Raw genomic sequence first — 15,197 nt, 5'->3', positions numbered from 1 at the left:
CACACACACACACACACACACACACACACACACACACACACACACACTTTGTTAGCTTCTACTGCTACTCGTACTAAAATGAATAATGAGATTCGCAAGTAACTCGACAAAATTGGCTATTACCAAATAATATACGAAATAGTCACTCAACAATATTATATTCTTTTATACCAAACCAGAGACCACGAAATGCGACACCTTTCTATATCACTTCACAGTTCTTTGTGTTTTTCATTAATTATAAACTTAAAACATTCCCGCCTATTCTTAAAATAATATTATTTTTAAAATGATCTTTTTTTTTTTTTTTTGACGTGGGGGAAATCTTTATGGATACCCCTGAGCCCAGGGAGACTCAGGGGTTATGTGGGGACTCTCCCTCCACACTGGAAGGCCTACCCCACTAAAACCCCCCCGGGTTTCCCTCTCGCCGGTTGAGTCGGCGCCGTGGGATCAGTGAACATTCACCACGACGCCGCTTAAATTTAAGATGATCCTAGACAATAGAAACTTGAAAAGAAAAAAGTTATTTTTAAAGTTAGCTAGTGGCAAAAACCGCATGAACTTTTTGTGTAACCCATTATAATGATATATGTATTAGATTAGGGACAAAACTTTATAACGGTGACATGTTTTATAAGGCATTACGCAGCATATTGCATATACTTTTTCTTTATGTATTGCCTGTTAATTATGGAAAATAGTGTGAAAAAGCGTTATGTAAACATTACCATGAATATTGTACTTACTACACTTAGAACAATAAATTAATAAAGAAATAAGTATCGCTAGTAAACCAGGTGGAAATGGTACTATAAGGTAGCTCCAAGTAACTAAACATTATAAGCCTGTAATCTGAAGTCAATGATCTGAAGTTAATGTCTTCCCTACTGATATATCCTAATAAAAGTAATTGCATTTTTCCAATATATCATCAATTGTAACAATGGACCAAGAAACGCTTTGATCTGAGACTCGGGTCCTGATTTATGTGCATTCGCAAATTGGGTTCCACGTGTAAAGAAAGCTACGAACCGTCAATTATTTACGGGAGTGTGAAGAACAAAGAACAGCAACTAGGCCTTCCAAAACTTCACATATATATATAATTACATTTCAATAGGACTAAAAACAAGCGAATTCGCTAGGAGCGTCGCGGTTTGTGGCCCTCGGGTAACGGTTTTAGTCGCCTCGGCGCTGTGAAAGGTAAGACGCCAAGGCCCGCACGCCCGCACCCGCCGCCGCGCCCGCACCTGCACTCTGACTGAGCCCTATCACCGTGTGTTGTTGTCCATATAAATATACGGAATTAGACCCGCCGCGGTTCCGACTCGACCTGCGCCCGCTCTCTGTGTGTTTCACGCTTTATTCTACGATTAAGCTGTATACGTTTATATTATACTGGAATGTTTTGTTTTTAGTCCTATTGAAATTTTGATCAGCTGTGTAACGTACAAACTAGATACGAGCCAAAATCAGCTGTGTAACGTACAAACTAGATACGAGCCAAAATCTTCTGCGGAAGTTACAAAAACTCGCTTTCATTCCGTTCTGCCGCAATATAAATTGAGCCTAAAGCGGACAGGAGGGATACGTGGCGGCTCTGGCTAGTATGGGCGGACCGCGTGCGAATTTAGGTATTTCCTTGGTATTATTAAAACAAATACACATTTTGAAATTGTACGGAATATATGTTATAAAAAAGATGTAGGTTTGTTATTGTTTAAAAACTAATGACCTTCAGTGAAGAAGTTACGCCGTACTAAAGGTTTATTTTGTTTTTTAGAGGTAACGGAAAAGTCCTGTTTTTAGAGGTAAATACGGAAAAGTAGTTTCTATCGAGTAAACTAAAAGTATTCGTGTTTCTAAAGAGTATGATTTATAGAGTGGATCCCTGAATATCTCATAAATTAATTTCGTAAGTAAAGTTTTAGTAATAACATACAGCAAGGGATCAAAAAAACGCAATTATTTTGCAATTACGTATCGCTGCCTCGGCGCAGTCTTAACCTGATATTTTTAAGCATTGACTTACAATTATATGGACGTCGGGTCCGCGCTAAAAAGTGTCCGAACTTACAGGGCGTTAAAATCGTATACAGAGCGTCATTAACGCTTTAGTCTTCGTTTGTTCGACTGACAGCGAAGCAAGCAAAATTAGACAGTACTGCGATGACATTACAATTTGAATTCAACGTTTTAGCTTTTTCATATTCCTTTACATGTCACTACATTTAAATAGGTTGACTTGGGACATTTTTTTCCATTTTTGTCCATTTATTTGTAAGTCGATGTTTTTAAGGTAAACTTTTGACGGATGTAATGTGATGTGATGAGTGCATGCAAGAACGACAGTTTAGTCAACTATGATTACGATGTTCTTGCATGCACTTTTAAAAAAAAAAAACAAAACACTGATATTTCAAATGTAGAATGTGACATCGTAATCTTAATACTGAGGCCACATAGAGGCGGCCGCGGAAACGTTTTTAGCGTACATTACAAAAATTCCCGTGTCCGCATCTCTTACGCGGCCGCCTCTGTGTGGCCAGAGCATAACCGAGTAAATACCGCATATCTTAGAATGTGATGTACACGTTTAGTTGCAGTAGTCATTACAAACGTGAAAATTATTCTGTCACATAAAACAATGTACCCATCATTATCTGAAAACTCGACTAGCTCGACTTTACACAATAGCACTTGGTACAAGTAAGTGGTAGTGAATAAACATCGGGTATATTCGGAAACAATAAATATTTCCGAACGCTGTTGCTCGTCTTTCACATTTAACATCTGCTCGAGTGTAAATTTTTGTTTATTTTAAAATTTAAAATCCAGTTCGATTTTGCGTTTCGTTTCATGTTACGTACTTCCATTTTGAAATAATATCAATACACCGCACTGCTGTTACAATAATGTTATAACCAGTGATCGGAAATTCGGATGCTTTTATACCTAAAGTTCACTGGTGCGCTATGAAAGTATAGACGCGGCTTCTTAAAAAAATACTTTTTCATTTTTTCTTGTTTTCAATCCCGGAATGTCAGAGTGGTGTGTTACAATGTTACAATTTTTATATTTTAAATACATTTTCGAATAACTTATGTTACCCTCTAAACCAGTCCAAAGTCGAAGATTGAGGACTTCTGGAGTCGAGGCAAATAAATCGGGCCTTTTTTCTTCCCATTACAGCCATGGTCGTGTAATGAGAAGAAAAAAGACCCGAGGATTTTATTTGGGGCATTATAGTCTAGTTAGCCTGCATGCAATCCTAATATTTACTCGCAAATGTGATAAAAGGAACGTAACGGATGACAGAGAAGCATAGAAGTATAGAACATACTGCGATGATACCGAATACTAATGTATAGGATAAATATTAAGCTCAATTATTAATTATTAAGTGCACTGCAGTAGAGCTCCTTGTGAAAGAGTTCGTCCAGTGAAATACTGCCACCTTACCTATTTCTGCCGCCAAACGTTAATGTGAACAATTACAGCGTTCCGATTTCGAAGGGTAAGGGGCTGCTGGTGAAATTACAGGCACATGGGACGTGTCAACTTATGTCTCAGGGTGTAGGAAGCAGTGGCAGTGCCCCTCAGACCTTTGTGATTTAAAGCTCTGAGTGGCACTACAACTATTAAGGACACGCATGTCGTCGTGGTGAATGTTCACCGAACCCACGACGCCGACTCAACTGGCGAGGGGTAAACCCGGGGGGTTTTAGTGGAGCAGGCCCTCCAGTCTGGAGGGAGAGCTCCCACATAATCCCGTGAGTCTCCTTAGGCTCTGGGGTATCTACGAAAAATCCCCCCCGTCAAAAAAAAGAAAGGGACTCGCGTGTCGTATACCACTTGTCACTTAGTGTTATATAAAAAAATTCATAAAAGCTGATAAATTTTGTAAGGAAACTCAACCAGCAAACCAAGTAGAAGGCAACAAATTAATCCTGATCTGCATGATTGTAGCTGAACAATCGAAGGCGAACCTTATCGCTCTCTGGTAAGCGCAGCTGTGTTAAACTTTATTGGGTTAAATTGAAACCACGCGTGATACTAGTAAAATTTTATAAAGTTGTGGTAAAAAATGTACTATTCTGCGACAATTCATACAAATTTGAATTTATATTTTTCTGCAGCGGTACAATATCAGTCAACCAAAAATAAACAGTATATCGTAAAACATTTTGTAACTGAATTACAAAATGGAATTGTTTCAAATTTTTAGTCCATATTCGTTACTATACTATCTCCTCCGAATAGTGATTGTTAGCTCCATAATATCGGGTAAATTCATATCGCAGACAGGTGGGATTACAGGAAATCCCACTACTGTGCAAACCTGATTGACCTTTCTCTCGCCTGGTATCCTGATATAAAGTCCATTATCTTCTAAAGTGGAGCGTAGAAGTGACGTTTCACCAAGCAATACTATTACAGCGAATTACGATTGGTTTGATAATGGGCGCTATAGTGGTAGAGCTATTAATGTTACCATTACGGCGTACCCCGGCTTAGAAGGGTCAGGGTGCCAGTGTAACCACAGGCACTTGTCAACTTTATATCTAAAGACGACGGGTAGTATAATAAGTAATGCAACTCCCGTCTGTTCAGCGCTTCAATGTCTACTGGTCGTTCGGAGTTTAGGGTTGTCACATAGCTATTTTAGTTGTACCCAGAGGTGGTACACATAATTTGAAAAAAAACTAGGTATTCATTACACTATATTAAAATAACCTTTGTCAAATGCAATATTTACATATTGATACTTTTCATATTAGCATCGCGAATTAGTATCTCGATAGAGTCTGATTATGAAATACAATAAAATTCGAGTTTATAAATACATATCAAACCATTTATAAATAAAAAAAGTTATAAATGTAACGCAGGAAAATTTTTGAAGCACCGCAGGAATTTATTTGGAGTCATAATAATCTCAGTACAGAGTACTAAAAAAACCGACCTCAAAAGTACGTGGAATTACGTCCATTTGCTAAGTTTCATTGAAATATCCCCTAGTTCGCCAGTAGACAGGACTTGATACTGGAGATAATAAAAATAGGTTCTCACTACGACACTACTCAAAGTATATCGAGAGAACAACGCCTTCAATTGGAGAAATAACAAAATCAACTAAATAATTGCTAAAAGTAATTGCTCCTAAATTAAAGTTAGGCGCTATTTATAAAAATGAATCTTCATGCGTGAACAGCCACCCTTTGAGGTGGATGATTTTCTTCAAAATGAAATGGGACCACTATGGAAATACCCCCTTTCCAACAAAAAAAAGAATCATGAAAATCGGTTCACAAATACCGGAGTTATCGCGTAACATACATACAAAAAAAACCAATAAATAAAATAAAAAGAACATACAGACGAATTGAGAACCTCCTCCTTTTTTGAAGTCGGTTAAAAATAGCGATGCGCGATTACGAACGATTTCGATGTTCGACTCGTTCGTAACTTATTAATTTTCGTATTCGAATGACTGAATGATCATTCATTACTAATTCATAGATTGCATAGAGCATTTTTGTCTAACCCTCTCTGACATATAGTAATTATCGTAAATGTGACGGGGACAGGGATATTGATATGGACATGGTGAATGGTTCCGAGTAGTTCCGGCATAATAGTCATTCGCCAATCATTCGACTCCAGTCGAATGATGGTGCTTGGGTTCGACTTATTAACATATTAGTAACATACAAAGTTGCTCATCGCTACATAAAAATAAGTTTATATAACATGAGTAGACAGATATCAATATCTAGTATGTACAATGATTGATGTTAATATAATAATATAATATAATAATAATAATAACGCACACACTCAACATAGCCCCGCACTAGGGAAACCCTGTGTCGCGGGTGCCATGGACACACACTTAGACAACCACAAATTACACCCAAACTCACGAGAGAAATAATTGTAGGCCATACAAATATTTCTCCCGGCCCGGGAATCGAACCTGGGACCTCTGCGTGGCAGTCCGGTATGGTAACCGTTCGGCCACGGAGGCAGTAGATTGATGTTTTAAGCAGATTGATTGAAGATATACACTTTTCAGTGTTTACGCCAAATTTTAAGTTACCATTCACAGCTGGGGCGACAAGAATTATGTACTGAAATAGATTTATACTTTGTTTTGTAGGGCAACTAGTGAAGGTTGGCTACCAATTCTGTATTCTGCCCTCGGTCTCGCGCGAGCTGTAATAAGTTGCTTGAGCTCGCAACTCCTGTCCATTCTTTAATATTATCAAGCCACGCCTTTTTTATGCGACCTACTTTCCTCCTTCCAAGAATATTTCCCATGAAAATGGTCACATCACAGATACGCAATTTTTTAACGACCAATAAGATTTGTAAGCTAACAGGTTCGATCGTTAATGTTGCCTGTTAGCGATCGACAAATAATATAAAGGTTAAAATAGAACATGATATAAAGTAGAAATTGTAGGCAACTACGCTTAATTTCAATTTCAGGGTGAAAATATGATGTCGATCGTCTGTTGGATTTACTAACTTTTTTTGATCACACGTGTCGATCGTCAAAAAATAGAGTAAATCTGTAGGCATCTTAACGTGGCAAACTCTCTCTGGCCTAAACTTTATGCTTAAAAAGACCCGTGCCCAAATTCTGTATAATTTATTCTAAATTAAAAAAACACGGAACACGTGTAATGCACGTGACGTCGCGAATATCACTTTGTTTTAAGGGCAATAGGGAGAAATGGCGGGCTAATTTTGAAGCCCGATTGACCTGATTAAAGAAAACGTCAGAAAACTCGCCTGAATGCAAGAATTCGGTCAATGGATCCCGATTGCAAGGAATTTGGGGCAATTCCTCCGTCAAAATTACTCCTAAAATGAAGAAAATGATGAGGGTAAAATTCGACATATTAAAAGAAGAAATGTTAGACAAGGAAAGTGTGAACGCAATTTGATTTATAGACATTATCTTTTGTAGAAAACGGAAGCGAGAAAACTAAGAAAAAGTTCCATTCATTCGGCATTCGACCCTTGAATTAAATTATTGCGATCGTGGCTTGTTTTTTTAAAGACGTTCAGTTTTGTGTTTCTAGAAAGCTGTAATTTGGCAAAAGCTATGGAATGGAATTCTTTTTACGTTATAACTTGGGCCTTTTCAAGACGTGAGTGTATGGCCTCGTCTTAATAAATCATAAGAAAAAGCTCAGTTCACATAATTTATTTACAAGTTGAAATAAAAAGGCTGTAACAATAAAATAATAAAATGTTATAAAAAAGTACAATCAGTATAAAACACTCCCTACTAAACAATCCAGACACTAAAACAAATGGGCCTATATACGTATATCTATTACGGTTGAAAACTAGTACATTACGTGAAGTTTGAGTTTTACATGAGGGTGATTTATAAGCACGTTCTCTCGTTTTGAGAATTTTGATAGGAGTAATGACGGAACGAACCAATGTAAGAATAGTGGAAGGAAGAGTGTGTTCTAGAACGATACTGATTTTTGTGTGATAAAAGTCAGTGGCAAGCCTCCAGTAGCGTAGTTAGTAGATAATTGAAATAAGCGCGCGCTATTGGCTATCTAAATTAGATCTGATTGAGACAGCTGAGAACGCGCGTTTATTTCAACGCGCGCATCTTGACTAACATGCGTAGCCATGCTATGGGTGCAAGAACAAATAAAGAGGGTGGTAAAATATTATTATTTAAGAACACGTGAGGACCATAGACCATAGACATATATAAGTATAAGTTTCTTTTAAGAAAGTTAATAAAGACATTTTAATTTTTTCATCATTGTTTGTACGGACGCACATCAGACTACACATTTTTGTTCGAAAATCGCCTCCAGTGCAACGGAACAAGATACGTCAATGTGTAAGCTTGATGTGCCATTGACTGTACTTGTAATTTTAATTTGATTTGGCTTTTATTTCACTTTATTTAATTTTTATGACTTTTTACTGACATTTTAATTTGGATTATATTATTTTGACCTTAACTGTATATATTTCAATTTCAATGTGATTTATTTGGATATGGGTCATTGTCTAACGAAATAAATAATTTTTATTTTAGTTCTTTATTTGTTTATAAAAATATGTGATGACGATGAAGGACGCCAGTAGCATTCACACGTGAATAAGCATTGTTTAAGTGTACATGCTCCATCGTCGACCTCATCATCATATTTCATCAGGGGAGATGGAGGTCAAATGCGCACTTATACTTAATTTAAAAAAAACTAAGGCTAGTTAAGGCTAGAGAGAATAGATATTTACTAAAAGTCTACAATTGCATGTATAAATTCATAGTAAATGAGAACGGAGTGTTTTAGTCTAATGTTTAAGAAAAATATTAGTTTTTTCAAACAAATTCGAGTTTGATTCAAAGTAAGCCGCGACCATGGGCCTGATGTAAAGGGCCGAAATGTTGGTTTGTTTCAAAAAAACAAAACAAATGTAGATACGGAATTTAGAAAGGAAATTATAACTTTTTTATAAAAAACATGACCCAAATTTTATTGAAATCGGTTAACGAAAAGTGAGTAAAATTCAATAAACCGGATTCATCCTTTGATTGGCCGCCGAGGTGGAACATTTTCCTTAAATTTGAATGGGGCCACTAATGAGGTAACCTTTTTCCAATAAAAAAAAGAATCATCGAAATCGTTTCACAAATATCGGAATAATCGCGTAACATACACACAAATAAAATACAATCGAATTGAGAATCTCCTCCTTTTTTGAAATCGGTTAAAAATCGTTTAATTTTCAATGTGTAACAATGACGAAAACATGAGAACTCGAATTAGACATATTGTATAACTATAGCTTTGGTCCATGGCCATCATACTTAAGGTGCAATTGCACAATAATACTTTAAACTAAAATAATGTGAGCGTAAGTGGAATCAGAATCATAAATATTGGTCAATAGGGTAATAAAAACCATTAAGGCCGTTATAGAGCCGAGCATGCCGAGACGTTGTAAAGACGCCCTGAAATTAGATCCGCCCTGATTTTTTTTCAGAAAAAATGGCGGCTCACGCACTCGGCCTTTCGTTAACCTCAATTTCAGCGTTCATTATTCAGTGTTTTAGCGTTTTCTCTAAATAGTAACCATATTTAAATAGCAGATTTTTTTATACAAAAAAATGGCGGCCGACGTCCTCGGCCCTTCGTTAACCTATATTTTAGCATTCATTATTCAGTGTTTTAGTGCTTTCTCTAAGTAGTGGCCATATTTAAATACCTGATTTTTTTACAGAAAAATGGCGGCCAACGCACTCGGCCTTTGTTAACCTCAATATCAGCGTTCATTATTCAGTGTTTTTGGGGTTTCCCTAAATAGTACCCATATTAAAATACCTATATATTTACTAGGTCACTCATAGGTAACTGTTAGTTAGCCATGTAGTTTGAACTTCATGTATGACAAATGGATTTAAAATAAGTATTCATTTTATGACTAAGATCCATACACTAACAAGAAAAAGAGCTGATGAAATTGTCAATGGTTGGAAAAAGTGTTCCACATTACATAGATATAGCCACAAGGAGAGACATACAGTTGTTAAAACCACCAAACTTAATTAATTAGGTACTTATCGAGTTCTTAGGTTTTCGCGATTGTTACACATAGGAAATGAAATAATTTTTCCGGATTTATATAGCGTATATTTGTTTTTACAAACAAACCAACCGGGTTAACGGTGACCATGGGATTTGTAAAGGGACCGAAACGTTGGTTTGTTTGAAAAAACTAATATACGCGATTTAAATCCGGAAAAATAGTTTCACTTCCTATAATTAGGTACTTTTTCGAATTCCGGATTTCCGGAAATGGGTTTACTGCATCGTAGGACAAAACTACTGACCTGGGAAGACAAAGTTGGATTTTAAAATAATTCTAATGGTGCCATGTAAAAAAAAAACCTTTTACAAAAGCAGAGTATAAAAAAGTAACGAGAATGGTCACCCTCTGCCGCTCCCAGCATTAGATACCTCACCGCACTCCGCATGTTGACGGTCACAATAAAGGAACGGCAACAAAGCTGTAGCGAGACATTCGCTAAGGACAACACGTTGATGTTTAAACTATTTTAATTTATTTATATCAGTCATCAAAATGACTAAGAACCATTGCGTTTAAATTAGCCATAAAATAAAAAAAAACCAATATCAGTCCATCCGTTTTGGAGCTATAGCGACACAAACAGTCGCACAGACGAAGGCTTCAAACCTATAAATCCCCTGTCGCGTTCGTAGGTTATCATTGTAAGTCAAGTCAGTATCATTGTCATTGTCAAGATAAATTCATTTCCATTATGTATTAATCGCAAAAATCCAAGAAATGAAATTGTTTATAATAAGAGGGGCGCCCTTGGATTTTTTTGCTACCTAGTAACGGGACGAACAAATGGTAACCGACACGCCTATTCTTAAAGACGGGTACTCGCGGTTACAGTTCGCTAGTGAGTACCCGGCTTATTAGTTGCGATGCCACTGTATATGTAAACTTGATTGGTAAGGTAAATTCGTATTTTCAAAACCCACCAACACAACTTCAAAAATTCTTATTAGTAACGCATGTTGTACGTGTATACGTGTGTACGGGCATACGTGGAACTCAACAGCCAATGGTAAGCGACACGCCTATCCATAACAATTGCAGTGCCACTCAGAGCTTTAAATCGCAAAGATCCGAGGGGTACTGCTACTGCGCCTGTCGCCTGAGACATAAGTTGACAAGTCTCATGTGCCTGTATTTTATCAGCAATAGTTTAAACAGATTTTATCATGTAAATAAGTAGGTAAATTATTGTGCAAAAAAAATTAATTCGGTATCTGAAAGAAAAGTTTCTAAGCTAAAAGCCCGAATTTTGTCTTGCGTTGTTTATATTTCGTACGAAAATAACTTCTTCTTTTTAAAAATGTTTAGGAAACTTTGACGAGAAACTCTTAAACAAAAATAAATGATAATGCTCGGGGCGTGAACAATCCCAATTTATCCACAGTATTCCGAAGGAAATGTATTTTTCATTTTGTGTCAAACGGAATATTTTTAATAAATTACCAACGGATATTGCTAAGGATACCGCTGAATAGAGTCTTACGTATTTGCATGAAGATGGCGTATTTTGTGGTTATGACATTCTTCTGTGTAATAAGAATGTAATTTTTTTACCTTCCAAGGCAAAACAATCGTAAGAGAATTTAAGAATGGTGAAATTACAGGCACATGGTACTTGTCAACTCGTCTCAGGGTGACGTGCGTAGTGGTAGTGCCCCTCATGTCTTTGCGATTAAAAGCTATGGACAGGCGTGTAGCTTACCATCAGGCGCACGACTTGCTCGTCTCGCCACTTGATATTATATACAAAAAAATTAAATAAATGCAACTACATTTTATTAATTTACATTTTGATGATATCAAGCGACACTCCTGTCTATAGCAGTTGCAGCGCCACTCAGAGCTTTAAATCGCAAATATTTGAGGGGCACTGTCAGTGCGCCCGTCCCCTAAGACATAAGCTGACTAGTCCCGCGTGCCTGTAATTTATTCAAAAGCACCCCTACCCGTTAAAACACAGTAATGCGCACATTACCGCTTGGCGGCAGAAATAGGTAAGGTGGCAGTACTTCCCTGAACGAACTCTTTCACAAGGAGCTTGTCTGCTAAAAAGCTGCTGTTAAAAAGCGTCTAAGCTTCTAAGGGTCGTATTCCAGAACTATACCCAATGCACAAGTCAGGATTTGAGTATGATTTCAAGCACTGGAAATACGACCCTAATGGCAAGGACTTGAGTATGATTTTCAGTGCTCACTGCAATACTCAAGTCCTGACTTGAGTATTGAGTAGAGTTCTGGAATACGACCCTTAGTCTCAGTTGCTTTTCAGTTTTTCATGGGATTTCGGGGAGTGTCTTTAGTTTTGTACAACTGTACAACTTTTTTAGTAGCATAATACCATTGAAATAGCAATAATTGGTCTCATTACGCAGCCGCCGCTTAAAAAAACCATTTACATTTGAATACAATACCAAAATGGCGGATTGCGGCTACGCCATTTTGTATAATAAAACATTGATTAATATATTAACACAAATAGTTAAGATCTAGCAGTAAAAGCCGTGGTAGACTAATGGTTTGACCTACTTACTGCCTCTCAAGCAAAGGCCGTGGGTTCGAATCTGGGTTCGCATCTCTGACTTTCTTGGAATTTATGTGCGAAATTTAATTTGCAACTTACTATGAGGTTTTCGGTGAAAACATCGTAGAGACCCGTGCTCAGCAGTGGCATGTCGAGAAAAGGTACCACGATGTTTATTCGTCTGAAGATCTAAGATTAAGATCTCAAAGTCAGACCTTACGCAGATTGTGCAGATACACGGCAGTGTCTCAGCCAAATTCTATTGAGACTTGGGGCGCGTTCAAATTTATTCTATTAGTCTAGAAATTGTATGAAAAGTGACAATCGCGCGGCCGTCGTGCGGCCGCCGCGCTGCTGCAGCGCCGCTAACAGCGGCTAATTTGAACGCGCCCTTACCGTCACAATTTCACATCCTTGACTTTTTTACCTGAAAAATAATGAAAACAAAGTTAAACATTAATTCTTCTAATTTCTAGGACATTGCTAAATAAATGTCCTTAATGAACGTTTTAAAATTATCTGACCCTCGTTAGTGTTCCTTTCAGTATTTCGAGAATTTTGCATTTAATTTCACTTCGTTGTCGGTCTAAATCCAAACTTATATTATAAATGCGAAAGTTACTTCGTCTGCTATGTTTTCACGCTTAGACCGCTTAAAAGAATTTGATGAATTTGGTAAAGAGAAAAATGGGACCTAGGAGAAGGACATAGGCTACTTTTTGTCATAAAAATAAATCTTAAAGGGGGTGAAAGTTTCTATGGAGAATAAATCATTTCTCAAGTAAGCAGTATAGTAGGCTACTAGAAGCTACTAGAAGTACTTATTCTACGCAGACCAAGTCACCGGGTACCAGCTAGTTTTTAAATAAACATGTCGGAGTTATTAACACATAAATAAGCCAAAAAAATAGTAACATATTTGCTAAAAATCGTCACCGAATGTGGCAGGAGTTACTCGGTAATTGGTCCATTCTCTCTTCATCATCAATTCGATAAGCCGGTGGTGAATAATAACATCAGTTCACTGCATCCAATTCCTTTATCCACTTTTCACAGTAATTAGTTCGAAAGTAGAATCAAGTTAAACATACTTAATGTCACGCGGCAAATTCACAGAGACCGCCATTATTTACTTTTCAATTATCTCGTACATAAAAGTCCATCTTCTTCTTATTTATTATTGGCTTATTCTGTGTGGTTCACAATTCAGCCAATGGCGTCTACACGGGAGGAGGTAGATATAAAAAGTCCATCTTGTCAACACACGTACGTTTATTAAGCATTGCCTATCAACTTCACACCTTATTTTCATATGGCAACCCTGCCAACATCCACCATGTCATAAGACCACGTCAGACAGCTAACTAAACTGAATAGACTCAAACTACACCAGCGCTATCCTCTTTGTGACCTTACCCAGTTTGAACTGTAAAACTGACGTGGCACTTGTAAACACAGAAACCATGATCGAACATGATTGATATTATAGAAATATACTAAAAAATAAAATAAAATAAAAAATAAAAATTGTTAATGCGATTCATAGGTAGCATAGTAATTCGTTTCTAAAATAATTTGAAAGCAACACGTGACAATATATATCTAAGATTTATTCTTTCATAAAGCATATGACGTAAACAATAAATCGAATTCTGCTATACTACGCTTAAAGTGACAACTAGATCCGACAAACATTTAAAAAATGAAACGAGAAGAAAAGGATGTTGAGTAAATAAACCTAATATTATATATGAAGAGTCCAGGGAAAGAAAGGTCAAATTCACTTGAGGAATATTTTTGAACAAAAGAATTTTTAATTTCGAGACCTTTTAAATATTGGTGAAAAAGACGCGCACAAATACTGCCTGAAATAAAATCAATGCTGACATAAATGCATGTAACGCTATGTAATCTATTTTAACTAAAACATTTATGAATTATGTTAACTTTTGTACCATTTAGTCGCAGGCATTTTTATGACTAAAAGTAAAAGCTAATATTTAAGGACAGTGAACCTTATTAGTCTTTTTCTGATTAAGGCAAAGTACGCTCAGCGTTTACCGAACTGGATGGCGGTATTAACATTAAACCTGTTTGAAGTTACTTCGATCATTCTTTCCCTGGTTTCTTCATATTTGTATCGCATTTGAAATATACGCCTGTTTCTATATATACATCGGAAATTTATGAAGAAACTCTCGTTCTCTCCCACGATAATAACAATGTACATGAAAATAAAGTGATTTACAACCGAATACCTACAGCTTCACATAACCCAGAAACAATTTTATCCATGATGTTGGGGTATAAACTTTTTACGATCACCTAAGGGGATACTCTGACAACGTTATGAGAAATAAAGGCCAGTGAGGTTCCACATGGCCCGAAATATCATATATCCGCATCCAGCGTTAGAATGATAATATTTCTTAACGAGGCATGACTTACGATTATTCCTATATTCTGGAACGGTTAGAAGCTCCATAGTCACGGGTTATCTGGTCCGAGGCAGTTGATAACTTTAAGAACAGACATACATATCTGTTTATCTTTGTCAATGAGTACCCTCATTTCGCCTTTTATATGACGGGAATGAGTCATGCGTATGGAAGCGTCTTCTCTGGGGAAGAGGAATGTAGTACAGGCAGCTTAGGTTTTGTATTTAGAATTGTAAGAATAATAGAGTGTTGATGTCAAACAGACATCTAGGAGTTCTGGACAAAGCTTTGAAATTGAATACACGTATAAAGTTATAATTATGACGTAATCGTCGTTTATATTTATAAAGTACCTCTCGCTACGCTACCCAAGCTACGTCCTATATCATAGTAGCAAGCGACACGCCTATTCATCACAGTTACAGTGCCACACTTTAGATCGCAAAGATCTTAGGGGCATTGCCACTGCGCCCGTCGCACTAGGACATAAAGCTGCTAACAGATTGCAGTTAATGCCTGAAATCGTAATCAACTTCATGCCGCCGAGACCTCGACTGTATGAAGTTGATAACAACTTCACGCATTAACTGCATG

The 15,197-nt window shown here is 37.0% G+C and overlaps 1 protein-coding gene across 1 annotated transcript in view; it reads right to left on the bottom strand.

The window, feature by feature from the left end:
* The window catches only part of LOC113231574 (beta-1,4-N-acetylgalactosaminyltransferase bre-4-like), a 480,048-nt gene that overhangs the window by 272,711 nt on the left and 192,140 nt on the right, over positions 1-15,197 (bottom strand). The gene's annotated exons all lie outside the window — the stretch shown is intronic.

The sequence above is a fragment of the Hyposmocoma kahamanoa genome, unplaced genomic scaffold (assembly GCF_003589595.1).
Source record: "Hyposmocoma kahamanoa isolate Upper Pololo Valley unplaced genomic scaffold, ASM358959v1 65, whole genome shotgun sequence".
In the NCBI taxonomy this organism is placed as follows: Eukaryota; Metazoa; Arthropoda; class Insecta; order Lepidoptera; family Cosmopterigidae; genus Hyposmocoma; species Hyposmocoma kahamanoa.
Note: the sequence above shows the minus strand (reverse complement) of the source record. Positions and strands in the feature narration are given on the sequence as shown.